General features: G+C 40.6%; 1 protein-coding gene across 6 annotated transcripts in view; it reads right to left on the reverse strand.

The window, feature by feature from the left end:
* NUDT4 (nudix hydrolase 4) overlaps window positions 1-4,168 on the reverse strand; it is a 22,022-nt gene extending 17,854 nt beyond the window's left edge. For 2 of the 6 annotated variants that reach the window (XM_009645611.2, XM_035901041.1), the window contains exons 1-2: window positions 3,806-4,168; window positions 3,007-3,098 (exon numbers count right to left, since the gene is read on the reverse strand). The gene's annotated coding sequence lies outside the window, so the exon portion shown is untranslated. Of the gene's footprint in view, window positions 1-2,645; window positions 2,685-3,006; window positions 3,099-3,752 lie in introns of those variants that run through there. The other 4 variants (XM_035901043.1, XM_035901042.1, XM_009645612.2 and 1 more) reach the window with 4 other exon arrangements.
* Window positions 4,169-5,204: the final 1,036 nt, after the last annotated feature.

Raw genomic sequence — 5,204 nt, forward strand, 5'->3', positions numbered from 1 at the left:
GGTTTCTCACTTTTTCCCTTCCGATTCCCTCCCCCATCCCACCAGGGGGGGAGTAAGTGAGTGGCTGCGTGGGGCTTCGTTGCTGGCTGCGGTTAAATCACAATACAAGGTTAAGGTTGAAACTTGCTAGACAGAATAAACCTCCACAGCTGAATCCTTTTGACTTCAGAGCAGAGTCATCCCCAACTTGAAATAATGAAGCAATAGCAGCAGAAGCCACTATAAACCAACTGCAAGATGGGAATTTTTCCATAGCAAATGTGTTACTTGCAAGGAATAATTAACTTGTAGTTGAAAAGGTACCGCTCCAGTTCCACAGAAATTTTTTTCATTAGACATCTCTGTAAGCTCTCTCCTCCCAGCCTAATCACATCTATTCCTCCCTTCCCCACTGCACGCCCCATTTTGTCCCCTCTCATCACCCCCACTAATCCACTACCTATGTCCAACTTGCTGTTTGAATTACCTGATGGAGACAGCTGAGCCTGCCTTTTTTTTTTTTTTATGGTAAAATTGGCAGCAAAAAGGAACAACTTTCAAGAGGAAGGGAATCAAGCCCTTGCCCCAAAAGACCACTGAGCACATGCGGCTCAGTTGCAAAGAACAGCGCGCTGCTCAGGTGTACGACTAAACACTGCAGAGAAGGAAAGGAGAAGACAGGTGCATGGCAGATGAAGGATTTAGCTCCCAAGCTCTATGAAGGTGAGCGTGTGTGAACCATTTCAGAAGCATTGAACTGGTCAGAATATAGGGAAGATCATAAAGGCAGCAAGAGGTACCACTCAGGTACAAAACAAAGTGTCAAAATGCTGTTAGAGAGAACAGATGTACTGCATATTCTCACAGGCATCCCAAATATTCAGAGGAAAAAAAAAATCCAATCCGATCCTGAGAAAAAAAACAGGACCCACTTTGATGGAGGTTGGTATAATCTAACCTAGCACACTCAATATGGAAACCTCAGCCTACGTGGTTGGTCTGCCAAAGTTACAAGCACCTGCAAGAGTCATATAAATGGTTTAATCCAAATACAGCCAAAAAGGTCAGTCAAGCCCATTTGTTTAAAAAGGGCCATAAAACAGATGCTCAGGGAAGAATGCAAGCAGGAAATACTTTATTATTCCTTAACACTTCCAACCTCCAACTGTTTTCAGCTCAGGAGCTTCCTTAAAAGTACTGGGAAACCACTCTGAATGCCACAACACAGAAATATTATGAAGGAGCAAGGGAAAGCACCTCTTACAAACCCTGGACCACATTTGCAGGATTCGCTGTATGAATTTTTAGGCAAAAAGCACACATGTCAAGTTAAGAGAGCACATGCCAACCTGCTACTGTAGTCAAGAGATGTCCTTTAACACTTTTTGCTATTTTAAGAATCACTGCCTCATTTCAGTAGTTCTGAAACAGATTCTCAGTTCCCCTCTAAGTTACCATGGTACCCTTGCCCTAGAATGCCATTGTCTCTTTTTGGACTCCTGAAAGTTGAGAAATGCAATAGAGCTGTACAACGTGCCATAGCAATGCCACACAGGTAGCATTTAGGAAGGAACGTACTTTTGCCTTCCTGAAAAATATTCTCAGTACAGTGATTGCTTATATTCCTTATTCTTCACTGCGATCATTTTCCAAATGACCTTTTTTTTAACCTGGGGATGTATTGTGCACAGAGTTATTGTAGAGTAGTAAAAAACCTTGGGATCAGACTTGACAGCATTTTAAGAGCTAATTAAAGCCAACCAAGGCTGCAACATCTTTCCTTTCTCCTTTACGCTGGCACAATGAGTGGAGGAAGCTGACCTGGCTGAAAACCAGCTCGTACCATTAAAGCTTGGTTTTCAGCCTGCACATGCTCAAGCCTGATCAGTACAGAGCCATACAAGGGCTAGCACCGCACCAGCGGGGGCAGAAAGGCATGACTGCAGCTACTCAATTTCTAATCAGCCTAAGCCAATTCAAGAGCCCCTAGCAAAGCACTTTACAGACAACAGACTGAAAAGCGGTCCCCAGCTACGACAGAGGTTAAAAAGAAGATTTAGTCTCAATGAACAGGAACTGGCAGAGAAATGGCATAACAACTAGCAGTACATTAATCCTAACGCTCGTTAACTTGAGCACAGCATCTTGAAAGCAGCCCAAAAAAGTGGGTTCTGCCTGTACAATGTATTAAATAAAGTCTGAAATATCCTCCCAACTTTAAGTAGAGATCACTTTTCAAAGCAGCAGCATGATGCTTGGACATCAATCAGTGCAACTTTACCAGCATTCTGAAGAAGAATGATAAAGAAATATACGCATATAAAAACATAACACTTCAAAATCAGATCTGCAAACGATTTTTCCTTTGAGATCTTCTGGTTTTAAGGCTACAGGGCGATAGGGAGGAAAAACATCAGCATTTTTCAAGTTTTGCTTTAACTTGCAACTAAAATCCTATTTTTCAATAAATTTGATTTCACATGAAATTCGCATATTGGCTAACATGTTGTTATAGTGATTCAGAATTTGAGTACCTTTCTCTGGCTATTTAAAGTACTTTGTTTTGTTCTTTGGCTAAAGTGTTCATATGAGGAACAGACAGCACTATACTACTAAGGTACGTCAGTCACAACACATTTCCTCACGTCAACAAGCACTCGAGTCACCTGTAACGTTAGACCTCCCCCTAAGCTTTGGTATGCTTCGAAGAATCAGATGTGACAGGTCTCATGGTGCAGTGAAGGGTGCGGATCTCACACCCAGCCATATAGCAAAAGGGGATTCCTGGCTGTAAAAAACTCTGCAAACAAACAAGAAATCCCCCATGAGCGTCTATAAAAAGTTATACTTCTCACGCTGGGTCAGTTCCCCAATCCACTATACGTTCTTCTTCCTTTATGCTTGCCAATACTGACCAAGGGAGAAAACAGATAAGGAAGTAGGGGAAGCACTAAAACTCATATTGCTGCCCTTTGCTTTGTAAATTGAAACTACGGCCTAATCTCGAGCAGGAGAACTGGGCTTTACCGGTTACTCAGCAACATAATCTGTTTGACTAAGGGATCAGCTTCCAAGCACTGGTCAGAAACAAGAGCTCCAAGTCTTTGAGAACCATTCAGCTGCAGGTAAAAACATGACAAGGTTAATTCTTGACAGGTACCAGTTACCTTTTAGCCTTTTTTGTCTTTGAGATACTTGGAAAACCCCCATATATCTTAGAAGACAAAATTTGTTTTAAAATATTTACTTTTATGGGACTGGTTCCACTGAAGTGCTTAAGCACTGTTAGGCTGTAGTGTTTCATAAAACCAGTGGCTGGCCAAAGCCAAACACCTCTTTCTTCAAGTTGGAATAACTGGAGAAAGCCACCTGATTAAAATAAGCTTTTTAAGTGTTCTACAAACAAGACTGGAAGAAAAATACACATCGGCTTGTGGTCGGTGAGTATCTATGCGATCACACATCTACAAAGGACGTTTAAGAAAACATGGCTACAAATCCTCACTAGAGATATATATGCGTATATGTATGTGTATATATGCGTGCATATATAAGTATATGTATTTATCTCAGGCTAGGATTTGTATGTATTTCTGAAGAAGTCTGCCACTCTGCCATTTCACAGAAACTGGTAACTTGATAGTTTTGAGCACCACTGAGTTAACTGGAGCAATTCAAACAGAAATTTAGCCACCAGTTTAAATCTGCCAAGTGAACTTAGGATGGTGCAAGTAAGTGATAAAGTATGTTTTCTCAAGTGTCTAGACACTTACAAATATTACTAGTTCAAAAAGACAGCATCTTCTAAAAAGGGCAAAACACAAACCCTGTTTTATTGCAGGATACCTTAGCCTGATGTCAGACAGGTACCGCCATGTTTCCTTCTCCCCTCAGCCCCTTTCGAGTGACTATACACCCCATTAAACACAGTTGTATAGCACAGTCAAGTGGTGCCATAGGTACTGGAAAAAAATAATTGTGGTTTTGCAACAAAGGACAGCTCATGACTGCTGATTTCAGTATCTGAAGAGGCATGGGTGAAGACTGAAGCTTCCTGCCATGGTGGACAGCCGAATTCCTACAGCTTTGCCGAACTTGCAGGCTTCCACTGTTGGCAAGCAGTTGCAGTTTGTCAAAGAAGATTCCAACGTGAAGGCAAGGTGCACAGGCAATGCCTGCAGAAAGCTGTTTTTCTGTGGAAATAGGGATAAGAAGGCACTTGTGTTTTGTAAGTTGGTTACCCGATACAAATCCTACCACAGCAACCTAACATTCAATTATTTTTTATTTAATATTAACACAAGCTTAAAACCACCGCAGATCTCCACACAAGCCTGCAGGGATACACCGTAAGCTGACTCTGTGTCTGAAGACACATCATAAAGAGCCATTTTGGAACCCATTTATAGGTCCTGATTTTTTAAGCTATAACTGTTCCTATACCACACAGATGATGTCCAAAGATCAAGAAAATGCTGAGGAAAAGCTAAGGCAGAACAAGGTAGACCAAACAAGGGTTTCTTAAATCTTTACATTCTATAGCCCAAGGAATAAAATTCTTTAAATCAGACCAAAAAGAAGATACAATACTAGGAGCCTATAACTTTTAACTCAAAATTAAGAAGCAATAATTGACATGCAAGTGTATGTCCTGCTATGGCAGGGGGGGGAAAACTACATTTCCCATAACTGTGTGACAGTTATCCTCACTACTGTCTCAATAGTAACAGGAAGCCCTTCCCATCTCACTTCATCTCTTGTACAAGGCTAAACAAAAATGGCAAAATTAAAAATTGAAAAGCTTGAAGACTTTTTTTGCATATTAAACTATTTTTTAGATCTGCCAGTAGCAACTGCTGGCTGAACACTAAAAGTAGGGCTTTCAATACTATATTAAATTACATAAAGCAGTATTACAGATGCCAAAATAATTAGAACGCACTCAAGTTTTAGATTTGAAGTATTTAAAAATAACTGCTCATTTATTTGTATAATATGCAGTTGATGGAAGAAAAATTAAATTAGCTTTTAAAATTTAGTTATCCAAGTGACTAGAAAAAATATGTTTATTCCTATTTGCTCTTGCTGCCCTAAAGGCCTGCCTCGTTCTCTGCTTTGAGAGGTAAGAATTTCCTTGCCTGACCTCCACCCAGACCCTGAGACAGCAGCATTTTATGTAAAACCAGTGTCTGCAGAGTACTGAATGCATAAGCAATTCCAACCCA

This window comes from Egretta garzetta, unplaced genomic scaffold (genome assembly GCF_000687185.1).
Source record: "Egretta garzetta isolate BGI_Z169 unplaced genomic scaffold, ASM68718v1 scaffold38, whole genome shotgun sequence".
Classification (NCBI taxonomy): domain Eukaryota; kingdom Metazoa; phylum Chordata; class Aves; order Pelecaniformes; family Ardeidae; genus Egretta; species Egretta garzetta.